This window comes from Pelophylax lessonae (assembly GCF_965119305.1).
Source record: "Pelophylax lessonae genome assembly, chromosome: 6".
Lineage (NCBI taxonomy): Eukaryota > Metazoa > Chordata > Amphibia > Anura > Ranidae > Pelophylax > Pelophylax lessonae.
Genome location: NC_138773.1, coordinates 66641987 through 66657640, shown reverse-complemented (window position 1 = coordinate 66657640; position 15654 = coordinate 66641987). Strand labels below are relative to the sequence as shown.

Below are 15654 nucleotides of genomic sequence, written 5' to 3'. Positions count from 1 at the left end.
TCCTCAAAAAATGTAATAAAAAAAATTGTAAATATAATGATAAATAATAATAATAATAAAAAAAAAACACTGACACCATTCATTGTGCTACGGACACTAATCTCAGCCCCACTGACACCATCCACTGCTCTACTGACACCATCCTCTACCCTTCTGACACCATCCTCTGCCCTACTGACAACGGCTTATGCCCTACTGATACCATCCACTGCCCTACTGACACCATCCTCTACCCTACTGACACCAGCCTCTGCCCTATTGACACCATCCACTGCTCTACTGACACCATCCTCTACCCTTCTGACACCAGCCTCTGCCCTACTGACACCGGCTTCTGCCCTACTGATACCATCCACTGCTCTACTGACACCATCCTCTACCCTACTGACACCAGCCTCTGCCCTACTGACACCGGCTTCTGCCCTACTGATACCATCCACTGCTCTACTGACACCATCCTCTACCCTACTGACACCAGCCTCTGCCCTACTGACACCGGCTTCTGCCCTACTGATACCATCCACTGCCCTACTGACACCATCCTCTACCCTACTGACACCAGCCTCTGCCCTACTGACACCGGCTTCTGCCCTACTGATACCATCCACTGCCCTACTGACACCATCCTCTACCCTACTGACACCAGCCTCTGCCCTACTGACACCGGCTTCTGCCCTACTGACACCGGCTTCTGCCCTACTGATACCATCCACTGCCCTACTGACACCATCCTCTAACCTACCTCTGCCCTACTGACACCATCCTCTGCTCTACTGACACCATCCTTTGCCCTACTGACACCAGCCTCTGCACTACTGACACCATCCTCTGCCCTACTGACACCAGCCTCTGCCCTACTGACACCATCCACTGCTCTACTGACATCATCCTCTGCCCTACTGATACCATCCACTGCTCTACTAATACCATCCACTGCTCTACTGACACCATCCTCTACCCTACTGATACCGGCCTCTGCCCTACTGACACCATTCACTGCTCTACTGACACCAGCCTCTGCCCTACTGACACCATCCACTGCTTTACTGACACCATCCACTGCTCTACTGACACCGTCCACTGCTCTACTGACACCATCCACTGCTCTACTGACACCGTCCACTGCTCTACTGACACCATCCTCTACCCTACTGATACCGGCCTCTGCCCTACTGACACCATTCACTGCTCTACTGTCACCATCATCTACCCTACTGACACCGGCCTCTGCCCTACTGACACCATCACTGCTCCATGTTTTAACCCATTTTAAAATGTTTGTTTACATTTATTTCTAAGGCCAGCAATACATGGCTCAAATCTCGGCCGATTTGAACCGTTAATGGGCAGGCTGAATGTACCAAGTAGATTGATGGATCAATTTGGGTACAATCAGCCTACCAGATTCTCTTCCCCAGCCCTGCAATCGATGACACAGTTTTATGTCATTTGGATCATTTATAGATTGGATCATATTTTCTGATTATATGAAGAATCGTTTGACCAGATTGTCACATAAATGGCCATCATTAGTGTGGACGAAGGAATATGTTGGATTTCTGTATGTGTATGGCCAGCATAAAGCAGAACTAAACTCCAATATATTTACCTATACTTCAACAATCCGACACCTGAGAGGTCCCTCGCCTGCACCGCCATCATCTCCTTGCCGTTTTCCAGGTACTGGTCTTTAGCCATTTTATTGGCGCAGGAAGTTTAGCAATTTCAGGAAAATGACATTTTCCAGCAGTCCTGTTGCTGGGAAATCAATTATTAGATCAACTTCTCATGCATAGGAACAGCCATCAGTGTATCAAAATTAGGCCGTTCCACGCTGAATCTGTCCAAATCCAATCCTTCTATAGCTAGCTGAAAAAGGAAATAAAATGCTGGCTTTTTTCTCCCTCCAGACCTGATAAGTAAAGGCATAATGTGCTAGTATGCATTGCATACTAGCACATTATGTGAAACATACCTGTATATGAAGCCGCAGTCACTGCTGGAGTCCACATCCATCTTGGCTCTGTGACTGGCCGGAGCCGCGTGATGTCACTCCAGCGCATGTGCGTGGGAGCCGCCGGTCACGGCACAGGGCACTGATGGCTTTTCCTTCAGATCCCATGACATCATCGGCAGCATATGCAGTAAATATCTCCTAATTGGTACACTTTTAGGAGATATTTACAGAATCTATAGGTAAGCCTTATTATAGACTTACCTATAGGTACAAACACTCCATGAAAGGTTACTTCCACTTTAAGCAAATGTGGAGTATCAGGGAGGATTCTATTCCTAGTCTTAGCTTTAATACTTTTTAGTCCATTATTCCAAACAACCAGAGACTGCCAAGCAACTATTTCTTTCTGTACTAGCTTCCGGAAAGTAGATGCAAATTTTAAACTAATGACCTTTAGTTTGCTACAGCTCCGTGTATCATAAGCAATTGCCTTTCGTTTAAATAAAATACTTGTTTTTAGAGTTGCTGATCTCCTGCAGGATCTTGGCAGCCACTTTTTGTCTACATAAAAGTGCTATGGCTGCATAGCTTTACTTATCATGGGTTTGCTGATTATGACAAGTATGTGTATATATGAATGTGAGCTAGGGACCTCCGATTGTAAGCTCCTTATGAGCAGGGACTTACGTGAATGTACAATATACTGTATATAGATGGCATTATATAAGTACCTGGAATAAATAAAAAAATAAATAACAACAGTGCACCATGTCTGCATGATTTATGTTAGAAAGACCTTTTGTAGCCCTCATTAGAAACCCATGTGACAGGGAGACAATGCAAGGAAACAGGTGGGAGATAGGGGCAGAGTTTTGTCACCCTATAAAATGAAGTTCCCGAATGAAGATCTTAATGGCAGGATTACACGGTACTCTTTTAATAAAAGCTGCAGGTTTAAAAATATTATAGAATACTATTGGAAAAAAAAAATATATATATATACTGTATCTCACAAAAGTGAGTACACCCCTCACATTTTTGTACATTTTGTAAATAAATAACTTTTCCTGTGACAACACTGAAGAAATGACACTTTGCTACAATGTAAAGTTGTGAGTGTACAGCTTGTATAACAGTGTAAATTTGCTGTCCCCTCAAAATAACTCAACACACAGCCATTAATGTCTTAACCGCTGGCAACAAAAGTGAGTACACCCCTAAGTCAAAATGTCCAAATTAGGCCCAAAATGTCAATATTTTGTGTGGCCACCATTATTTTCCAGCACTGCCTTAACCCTCTTTGGCATGGAGTTCACCAGAGCTTCACAGGTTGCCACTGGAGTCCTCTTCCACTCCTCCATGACATCACGGAGCTGGTGGATGCTAAAGACCTTGCTTTCCTCCACCGTCCGTTTTAGGAAGCCCCACAGATTCTCAATAGGGTTTAGGTCTGGAACATGCTTGGGCAGTCCATCGCCTTTACCCTCAGCTTTTTTAGCAAGGCAGTGGTTGTCTTAGAGGTGTGTTTGGGGTCGTTATCATGTTGGAATACTGCCCTGCGGCCCAGTCTCTGAAGGGAGGGGATCATGCTCTGCTTCAGTATGTCACAGTACATGTTGGCATTCATGGTTCCCTCAATGAACTGTAGCTCCCCAGTGCCAGCAGCATTCATACAGCCCCAGACCATGACACTCCCAACACCATGCTTGACTGTAGGCAAGACACATTTGTCTTTTGACTCCTCGCCTGGTTGTCGCCGCACACGCTTGCCACCATCAGAACCAAATAAGTTTATCTTGGTATCATCAGACCACAGGACATGGTTCCAGTAATCCATGTCCTTAGTCTGCTTGTCTTCAGCAAACTGTTTGCGGTCTTTCTAGTGCATCATCTTTAGAAGAGGCTTGAAGAAGAGACTAATTTGATGCAGTGTGCGACGTATGATCTGACCGCTGACAGGCTGATCCCCCCCACCCTTTCAACCTCTGCAGCAATACTGGCAGCACTCATACATCTATTTCCCAAAGACAACCTCTGGATATGACGCTGAGCACGTGCACTCAACCTCTTTGGTCAACCATAGCGAGGCCTGTTCTGAGTGGAACCTCTCCTGTTAAATGGCTGTATGGTCTTGGCCACCGTGCTGCAGGCCATCTTTAAGTAGAGCAACAATTCTTTTTTTCAGATCCTCATAGTGTTATTTGCCATGAGGTGCCATGTTGAACTCCCAGTGACCAGTATGAGAGAGTGAGAGCGATAACACCAAATTTAACACACCTGCTCGCCATTCACACCTGAGACCTTGTAACACTGAAGAGCCACATTGCACTGGGGAGGGAAAATAGCTAATTGGGCCCAATTTGGACATTGTCACTTAGGGGTGTACTCACTTTTATTGCCAGCAGTTTAGACATTATTGGCTGTGTGTTGAGTATTTTGAGGGGACAGCAAATTTACACTGTTATACAAGCTGTACACTCACTACTTTACACTGTAGCAAAGTGTAATTTCTTCAGTGTTGTCACATGAAAAATATATAATAAAATATTTACAAAAATGTGAGGGGTGTACGTACCTTTGTGAGATACTGTATACATAGATATAGGACTACTCCCGTAGGAACCGCAGATTTACTGTCCAGGTCTGAGAAGATTGAAGCTTTGTGACATGGTGCATTATCCTGCTGGAAGGAGCCATCAGAAGACAGGTACACTGTAGTCATAAAGGGATGGACATGGTCAGCAATAATACTCAGATAGGCAGTGGTGTTGAAATTATGCTCAACTGGTACCAAGGGGCCCAAAGTGTGCCAAGAAAACATCCCCCGCACCATTACACCACCAGCCTGAACCGTTGATACAAGGCAGGATGGATCCATGCTTTCATGTTGTTTTTGGCAAATTCTGACCCCACCATCTGAATGTGGCAGCTGAAATCGAGACTCATCAGACCAAGCAACGTTTTTCCAATCTTCTATTGTCCAATTTTTGTGCGATTTGTCGCCTCAGTTTCCTGTTCTTAGTTGACAAGAGTGGCCCCCAATGTGGTTTGCTGCTGGTCAGCTGTAGGTCATCTGGTTCAAGGTTTGATGTGTTGTGCATTCAGAGATGGTATTCTGCATACCTTGGTTGTAACGAGTGGTTATTTGAGTTACTGTTGCCTTTCCATCATCTCCAACCCGTCTGCCCTCCTCTGACCTCTGACATCAACAAGACATTTTCCTCCACACAACTGCCACTCACTGGATATTTTCTCTTTTTCGGATCATTCTCTGTAAACATCCGCAGTTTTTGAAATACTCCAAGCCCCTCTGGAACCAACAACCATGCCACATTCAAAGTCACTTAAATCCTCTTTCTTCCCCATTCCAATGCTTGGTTTGAACTTCAGCAAGTCGTCTTCACCTCGCCTAGATACCTATATGCATTGAGTTGCTGCCATGTGGTTTGTTATAAAAAGCAATTGAACAGGTGTACCTAATAAAGTGGCTGGTGATTGTATATACAGTGTATGAATATACTGTAAATATAATATTATAAAAATCACAACAGTCTGTTATATATTAAAAATGCTCAGAATTACTTTTAAAAGTGCTTTAAAGAAAAAGTCTGCATCATTGGCTGAATAGGAATAATAATAGGAATATTTTGGCAGGAAATAAAAAAAAAAAAAGAAAAAAAAAAATATATATATATATGTGCAAAAAATGGGTGCGCTAGATGTGAACAATGTGTGTTGAACCAAAAGGGAAAACACAATGAGCAAAATACCTAATATATAAATATACACAGATATTATAAATGGTGCACAATGTGAACAAAAACATGCTATAGAAATATGAGCAGTCCAAAACAAGTCCAAAATGAAAAAAAGGCTGAAATCTTCTTGATGGTGAATGAAGGTGAAGAAGAGGACGTGCAAACACCAAATCCCTCTTGGCACCCACGTGTAAAGAAAAGAGAGGTAATACCCTTACCAACTCAACATATTAAAACACTTCAGAAGATGACACCAGCCAGTGTAATAGATATAAAGTCCTGACCTTTCACTCTTCCACCCGATATGTGGTATATCAAAAACTCTTACCAAAGGCAAGTACTGTATTTCACAGGTCAGATGGTGAGTGATAATGTTCTCCAAATCATCAGGCAAATTATCCAGACTAGCAGGCAGTGAATTTTCTTGTAAATCTTGTCCTGACTCCTGTTGCTGTGTGGGGGTTGGTCTCTCTCCTATACCCCTCAAACTCAGTGACAGATAGTGCCCAAAAAATAATGGAACAGGCAATAGTGCATTACCTCTTAAATGACTTTATTAACCGCTTGCCGACTGCCTAACGCCGATCTACGTCGGCAGTCAGCCCCTCACAGGCAAAGCGACGTAGGTCTACGTCGCTAGCCTGTGAGGGTCTAGGGAGCGAGCGCGCACCGCCGGAGGCACGCTACCGCGTGGTCACGCACCCCCCCGATCGTCGGGGGAGAGGGAGAAAGTCAGGCGGCTTGTGTAAACAAGCTGCCTGTCATTCTCCCCTGTGTATGAAGGATGATCATACGGTTCTACTATGTAGAACCGTTGTTCACTGTTTATACATCTGAAGCCACAGCCAATCACAGTAGAAAGCACGCCCCTAGGGACACACACAGCCCCTCCCTTTCAAAAAAAGTTAACCCCTTCACTGCCAGTATATTTTTACAGTAACAGTGCATATGTATAGCACTGATTACTGTAGAAATGTCACTGGTAACCCCAAAAGTGTCAAAAATGTCAGTCAAGGGTCCGATCTGTCCGCCGCAATGTCGCAGTACCGCAAAAAAATCGCAGATCGCCGCCATTACGCGTTAAAAAAAAAACAACAAAAATGACAAAAATCTTTCCCTTTGTTAGTAAACGCGATAACTTTTGCGCAAACCAATCAAAATACGCTTTTTGCGATTTTTTTTTACCAAACATAGTTAGCATAAAACAAATTGGCCAAAAATGTTAAAAAATTTTGATTTTTACATTTTTTTGGGGGGGGGAATTTCATATAAAAAAATGTGAAAAATATTGCTATTTTTGCAAAATTTATTTTGTTTATAGCGCATGATCAAAAAATCGCACAGGTGATCAAATACCACCAAAAGAAAGCTCTGTTTGTGGGAAAAAAAGGATGCCAAATTCGTTTAGATACAGCGTCACAGGACCGCGCAATTGTCCGTTAAAGTCACGCAGTGCCGAATCGCAAAATACCCCCTGGTCAGGAAGAGGGTAAAATCTTCCGGGGCTTAAGTGGTTAAAAAAGGTAGAACACATACAGTTAAGTTGATTGAATAGGCGAATGCAAATTCAAACGTGGCTGCTCTGCAGCACGGACCACGGGTGGTGATGGTGCAGGCTTCTCCCCCCGACGCGTTTCACCTGATGAGGCATCGACTGGGAATGGAGATGCCTTTGGTAAGAGTTTTTGATATACCACATATCGGGTGGAAGAGTGAAAGGTCAGGACTTTATATCTATTACACTGGCTGGTGTCATCTTCTTAAGTGTTTTAATATGTTGAGTTGGTAAGGGTATTACCTCTCTTTTCTTTACACATGGGTGCCAAGAGGGATTTGGTGTTTGCACGTCCTCTTCTTCACCTTCATTCACCATCAAGAAGATTTCAGCCTTTTTTTCATTTTGGACTTGTTTTGGACTGCTCATATTTCTATAGCACGTTTTTGTTCATATTGTGCACCATTTATAATATCTGTGTATATTTATATATTAGGTATTTTGCTCATTGTGTTTTCCCTTTTGGTTCAACGCACATTGTTCACATCTAGCGCACCCATTTTTTGCACATCACACGTTTACTTTATCAAGGTTAAAGTTTTGGTTGCTGCTGGAGATTAATTTTTTGTTTGCGCACCTCATTTTTCAACATATGTATATATATATATATATATAAACCATCAGATTGTAAGCTCTTCTGAGCAGGCCCCCTTAATCCTCTTGTATTTTATTGTATTGTAACTGTATTGTCTCCCTTTTATATTGTAAAGTGCTGCATAAACTGTTGGCGCTATATAAATCCTGAATAATAATAATAATAAGCTCAGAAGAGCTTACAATCTAATGGTTTATATATATATATATATATATATATATATATTTTTTTTTTTTTGTATGACCTGCCAAAATATTCCTATTATTATTCCTATTCAGCCAATGATGCAGACCTTTTCTTTAAAGCACTTTTAAAAGTAATTCTGAACATTTTTAATATATAACAGACTGTTGTGATTTTTCAACATGACATCCTGTGCTTGGAAGGAAATGCTTCTGTTTCTGAATTTTCCACTTATCTGACTACAGCAGTAACCTGTACAGAATGAATTAATTGATGTTTTAAAATCCTTGTCAACAATTCATTCTAATTAGGTAACTGTATTAGAAAGATAAGTGTGAGGCTCAGGAGCAGAACATGTTCAGGATTAGGAAGAACTGCAGACCAATCCCAGCCAAAACTTTTTTTTTTTCTTTTACATAGAGTGGTAAAGGGTTAGAACTTCTCCCAGCTTCTATTTCTGCTTGTGTCCCTATTGGAAAGGTTTAGCTTCAATTTTTATTTCTGTGACCCCAGAACAAAAGGGGAGCAAGTGTCACCAGCACAATGGGACATGGACAGTAATAAAAAACTCAATCGTGCCCTCATTTTCTCATTTAAAAAGCAGAAGTATGGCCGTACCACCGCCAAACTTAGTGCACATACAGTATACACCGATCAGCCATAACATTATGACCACCCACCTAATATTGAGTATGGCCCCTTTTTTGCTAAAACAGCTCTGACCCATTGAGGCATGGACACCAAAATAACATCCACATGAATGGCAAGACCCAAGGTTTCCCAGCAGAACATTGCCAGAAGCGTCACACTGCCTCTGCTGACTTCTTCTTGTACCTCATCCTGGTGCCATCTCTTCCCCAAGTAAGTGACACACACGCACCCGGCCATCCACATGATGGATGTGACTATTGTAAAAGCTTTTGGCTGTGGACATTGGTCACTATTGGCTTCACAACTCCATACCAACAAATTGCGATGCCATTTTTTTCTGCTTTCACCACATCGACATCATGGATAACATGCCAAAAGTAAACCAACTCTCGCAGGTAGAGCCCTCTAGACGAGGAGGATGGGAATTTTTATGTGCCCAAAAAGAGCAGTTGGATAAAATACAGATTATAAAAATATACATTTTATTAAAGGCAAGATAGTAAAAAAACAGCATATGAAAATACAGTATCTAGAAAGGTGTATTGCAGGACATCCTACAATGCGATGGATCGATGCGTTTCATCCATATTTTGGGCTTCCTCAGGATCCAGATGAGTAGCAGGCTTTCTCAAAAAGTATATACTGTATGCACCGTCAATAGAAAAACCAAACTATAATTGATCGGCCATGCCACAGAGCCTATAATAGTAAACTCAAGAACATATAAAGCGTGTGCGCAGGAAGAAGGAGCTCGCAGGCCTCCAAACAAAAGTAAGTGCAAATAGACCATAGTTCAGGAAACATATATCTACCAAATATCATCTATGGTTAAAGCTACATTGGCCACCTTGCTGTCAGCATGGACGCTGAACAGTGTGCTTCCTCTTTATCATGATATGAACATTTTCCTTCTATTGGACATGTAACTTTAACCATAAATGATATTTGGTAGATATATGTTTTCTGAACCCTGTGGTTTTTGCACCTATGGTCTATTTGCACTTACTTCTGTTTGGGGGCCTGCGAGCTCCTTCTTCCTGCGCATACGCTTTATATACTTTTGAGTATACAATTATAGGCTCTGTAGCATATCCGAGGAATTATAGTTTAGTGTTTCCATTGAGGGTGAATATAAACTTTTTGAGAAAGCCTGCTACATATCTGGAGCCTGAGGAAGCCCAAAGTATGGGTGAAACGCATCGATCCATCGCTTTGTAGGATAAGCTGCAATACACCTTTCTAGAAACTGTATTTTCATATGCTGTTTTTACTATCTTGCCTTTAATAAAATATATTTTTTATAATCTGTATTTTATCCAACTGCCATTGGGCACATTAAAATCCCCATCCTCCTCGTCTACAGGGTTCTACCTTCGAGACTTGGTTTACTTTTGGCATTTAATTCACAGGGGATTGTGCTGGTACTTTTCTTGGATAGATAACTACTCTCCACCCAATTTCCACATCATGGACAACATGTTCACTTGATGCTAAGGATCGACCGATTATCGGCAAAGCCCATATATGCACTTTCCCCGATATATCGGAATCGGCCCCTGAGGTTACCGATATTGCCGATATTCCAGGAAAGTGCTGTACCGGAGTGATGCCTGCAGCTAGAGGCATCACCCCCGTACCGGCGTCCATAGCCGATGATCGGCTGTCTTGTAATGACAACTGATGCGGCTGAGAAGCTGCTCGGCTGTCATTACAAGAAGCGGGTGGTGACGCCCCCGCCGCTTTCTGCAGGTCGCCCTGGACTCCCGTCCAACCAGGAGACCTGGGCAATCAGCCTGCACGGCCGCCGAAGTGAAGACCCGATCAAAGCCGCATTCGGCTCTGATCGGGTCTCCATGTAAAAACTCTGAAGTGATGTCATGACATCACTTCCGGGTATTCGGCGGCAGATTACAACAAATGACAGCATTTGAATGCTTTTAAGTGCAGAGGAGGGGTTTGGGGTCTTTTAGACCCCCCAGATCCCTCCACAAGAGTACCTGTCAAGTGTAAAAATAAAACAAAAAATAAAAAATATATATTTTTTTTAAATGTACAAAATATCGGCCAATATCGGCAGATACCGATATTCAACGGCCAAAATATCGGTATCAGCAACGAAAATCCAATATCGGTCGATTACTACTTGATGCCTAATATATCCCACCAATTTTCAGATGCCATTGTAACGAGATATTATTGGTTTTCTAGGGAAAGAACACTGCAGTATCTTTCCTATGAGACAATCTCTCTGTAAATTAAAGCTCACAATACACACAGAAAGGAATGAGTCAGAGAAGTCACCTTCTGCAGTGGCTGCCGGCAGAATTCTAGCAGTTTGTGATCTCCAGGGATTACATGAGTGCATTATTGCATAGAAGCAGACAAGCCTAATGTAAACATGTCATTGTTTACATTGGCTGAGCCTGCAATGACAGCTCTCAAAGCACTGAGAAAGACAAGGTAGAAGTAGGAGATTGTATTTGCAAAATTGCTTTGTTTACTTGAATATATTAAACCAACAAAACAGTTTTAGATGTCCAGCCTGGCCACACTGGAAGGCAGAGACCCGTCTGTGCTTTCTGGCAGCAATGTCTGCATCATTGGGTTTTTTCCAGCAGTTAGGCTAAGTTTAAAATTGTGGTTGACGGGTGGTAAAAATAGGACCTTAAGTCACATTTTTACCATCCCCTTGACCTCTTCCTGCCAGCACCTCTTTACCCTTTTAGAGGTTCTAAATGCCAGGAAGTGGGGGGCAGGCATTACAATCATGCGATCGCTGTGATTGGCAGTCACAGCCAGTGCCATCTTAAGAGCATTAAAGGGCCCCCGGGCAATGCAGTGCACTGGGGCCCCGCCTACACAATCACCCACGAGAATAAAAATGCAAATTATCGATAAGGCGATATTTATTGGTACAGCAGTGCCAGGCTAATGACAGCTTCCAAGCTGGGTGGCTGGGGCCGGTGAACACGCACATGGAGTCGAGTCAGAAAAACAGAGTGAAAAACAGAGTGACAATCCTGAAAAAAACCCCCAAAAAAACTGTATTTTTTAACTTTCTGCTATAACATTCCCATTAAAAAAAAATAAAAATCAAATGTTTTCATCATTTTAGGCTAATTTGTATTCTGCTACATATTTTTGGTAAAAAAAAAATCCTAATAAGTGTATATTGATTGGTTTGCGCAAAAGTTATTGCGCCTACAAACTAGGGGCTAGATTTATGGCATTATTATTTTTTAAAATCTTTTTTACTAGTAATGGCGGCGATCAGGGAATGTTAGTGGGACTGCCACATTGCGGCGGACAGATGGGACCCCTAACTGACATTTTTAAAACTTTTGAGGGAACCAGTGAAATTACTACAGTAATCAGTGCTAAAAAATATGCACTGTTACTGTACTAATGACACTGGCAGGGAAGGGGTTAACACCAGGGGCGATCAAAGGGTTTAATGTGTCCCTAGGGGGGTGCTTTCTAACCGTGTGGAGGGATGGACTTGCTAAATGAACACAGAGACCTGTGTTCCTAAATAAGATGAACACGGGATCCCTGTTTTCATTACTGCCAAAACAGCGGTTTACAGCGGCAGACTGTCTCCATAGGGAGCGATTGCGGCTAATGGCCGCCAGACCCGCTGATGGGCTCCCCCTGTGGCTAATCAGTGCGTGCACGCTCCCACTAGCGGTCCCGCAAAGCGACGTACAGGTACGTAGTTTCACGGGTCAGAGCCGACCTGCCGAAGTAAAACTACGGGCAGTAAAACTACGGGAACTCTGCACTCTGCATGTAGCGTACCCCTGAACTCTGCACTCTGTATGTAGGGTAATCCTGTACTCTGTATGTAGCGTAATCCTGTACTCTGCACGTAGCGTAATCCTGTACTCTGCACTCTGTATGTAGCGCACTCCTAAATTCTGCACTCTGTATGTGGCGTAATCCTGTACTCTGCACTCTGCATGTAGCGTAATCCTGAACTCGGCACTCTGCATGTAGCGTAATCCTGTACTCTGCACTCTGCATGTAGCGTAATCCTGAACTCTGCACTCTGCATGTAGCGTAATCCTGAACTCTGCACTCTGCATGTAGCGTAATCCTGTACTCTGCACTCTGCATGTAGCGTAATCCTGTACTCTGCATGTAGCGTAATCCTGAACTCTGCACTCGGCATGTAGCGTAATCCTGAACTCTGAACTCTGCACTCTGCATGTAGCGTGATCCTGAACTCTGCACTTTGCATGTAGTGCACCCATGAACTCTGCACACGGTATGTAGGGTAATCCTGAACTCTGCACTCTGTATGTAGCGCACCACAGATACAAATGGCTCTATGAGAGCAGCCATACTGCTAATGCAGCCCTCAATAAAATTGAGTTTAAAACCCCTCCTCTAGAAGTTTCAAATCATGGTACTGTAGTAGACACCGCTACTTCACTAGCTTTTGGGTCCAGTGTCAAGTGGCTGCCCTACTTCATTGTGAACCCCAGAGGTCGCATGCTTGGCATTTCTGGCACAGGCCCCATCTAGAAATCACTTTCATTTTCTCAATGCAAAGCATTTTCTAATTGGATGCAGTGGAGAGGCGGGCTGTGGCATCACACTCTTCATCTCATTCAATCAGAGAATGCTTATTCAGAAAATGCAAAGCATTCTCAGAAGGGCGCCCGTGCCAAGTGGGCAACCTTCTTTGTTCAGTAAGCAGCAGGGCAGCTGCTCGGTACGGTACCCAGAAGCAAGTGGAGATCACTGGAGTAGCGGTCTACTACAGGCAGTCCCCGGGTTACAAACATCCGACTTACAAACGACTCCTACTTACAATCAGAGAGACAACAGGAAGTGAAATCTACCCCTAGGAAGTGAAATCTACCCCTAGGAAGGGAAATTCACTCCTGTAAGAGTTCTCATGGGAAAAAGGTGTCTCCACTGAAGCTTTATCACTAATCCTTGTTTCCACAACAACCCAAAATTTTCTAAATACAGTTGTCATAGGGACAGAAAGTGAGGTGAAGTTTTCTGAACAGGGGTACAGACAGCAAAATAATTGGTACAGCGGTGTTAACCCTTCCCTATGCTATCCAAAAAACCTAAAATGTATTATTTTGGCTGGAGCTAAACTTAAAAAATGTACCTGTTCCGACTTACAAACAAATTTCGACTTACAGCGGAGTTCCACCCAAAAGTGGAACTTCCGCTCATTTGCTTTCTCCCACCCTCTGATGCTACTTTTGGCACCTTTCAGGGGGAGGGGGGAACGGGCACCTGTTTTTTGACAGGTACCCTTCCCCACTGCTGGGAGACGGCGCTGTCCCTCAGAAGTTTGGCCCCCTCCTCCTTCCCCCACCGCTGAGCCAATCCGAATGTACAGCGCGCTTTGCGCATGTGCATTAGGGAACCGCCTGTGAAGCCGTAAGGCTTCACTGCCAGGTTCCCTCACCGGCAATGGTGGCGGCAGCACCCGACAGCCGATGGAAACATTGGCTGCGGTGCCAACATCGCTGGACTCCAGGACAGGTAAGTGTCCTAATATTAAAAGTCAGCAGCTACAGTATGTGTACAGTATGTGTAGCTGCTGACTTTGAATTTTTGGAGGGGGAGGCTGGAACACCGCTTTTAGAACAAACTTACAGTCCCTATCTTGTTTGTAACCCGGGGACCGCCTGTACACTGATATCCAGCTTCTAGAGGATAAAAAAACACAGGTATGGTTTATGCATGGTCACATTAGTCCAAGCTAGACCAATGTAATTAAGTCAAAATATCTATACCTGGAGTTCCTCTTTAACTTTTCAAAAACAGATATTTTATTCCGAGATCGATCTCAAAGGACTGGGACATTTCAAGGGAAAAAGCTTTAGGGACAGATCTCCAAAGTTTGGATCTGTCCCTGAAAATCAGGAACAGCAGGCATCTATGACTTTACACATCACAGCATTTTAAGGAATGAGACAGACATGGTTGCTATTATTTATTATAATTATTTATATAACCAAAAAAATATTAGCTTGTTGTTTTGAATGATTTTTTCCCAGTTCAGCGTTCAGTCCAATATTCCAGTAGGGATCTGCTTCATCCTTTTAAATCTTCTTTGAAAATCGTAATCACACCCCTTGAATTTAAATGGAAGTTTATTTTGCAACTGAACAATCTTGGATTAACCATTGCTTATCCGTACACAAGTAGCTCAATGTCAATAAATTCTTATCTAATTATTTAAAATGCACTAACTATATTGTTTTTTTATTTTTTAAACTAATAACTGATGACGAGGAACAGACTTCGTCCCTCTTCTGGCAGTCTTGGTTTTGCCGTTATTAAAAAGAATGGTTGTGCTATCCAATCAAAATGCTTCTTTCTGCTCACCTTCTGAAAAAGGTGACACAGAGCCGTTTGTTCTGAGTTCTCTGATTGGCTAAGACAGTCTTCATGGATACAGTGTACTTGTCACCTCCTCCACACCTGTCAAAACAGCACTTTAAATTCCTCTCCAAACTTGCGTGGGGGAGAGCACCTGGCATTAATATTCCGAGCACACAAGTTTCGTCCTACAGTTGTTGTTTTTGAAAATAAAAGAAATACGAATTCTAATAGCACAAGTCGTGAGACTTACCATAAGCGAATCTTGACTGTGTTAAATAATCCCCCAAATCAACATAATCTTTGCATATACTTTAACTTTTGCAAGATTCTTAATCTTTACCCAATTCTCAATAAAGTCATCTAGAATATTAAGGGCTGTATTTAGCAGTACAATCATTAGCTTAATTATAGTCCTGTAACCACCTTTGGAAAAGTTAACCTGGAAAATATATATATATTTGGTTTATACAGCATTGTAATTTGTTATTTTTTGCTAATCCAATTAGACTTTTTTTCAGAACTTCACAGAAAAATGGCTTTTAACGCGCCAGGTTTGTATTGCATTCACTGCTTGGTTGGAATGGTTGTCAAAGCTACG

At 42.8% G+C, this 15654-nt stretch overlaps 1 protein-coding gene across 1 annotated transcript in view; it reads right to left on the bottom strand.

The window, feature by feature from the left end:
- CACNG3 (calcium voltage-gated channel auxiliary subunit gamma 3) overlaps positions 1 to 15654 on the bottom strand; it is a 483472-nt gene that overhangs the window by 293548 nt on the left and 174270 nt on the right. The gene's annotated exons all lie outside the window — the stretch shown is intronic.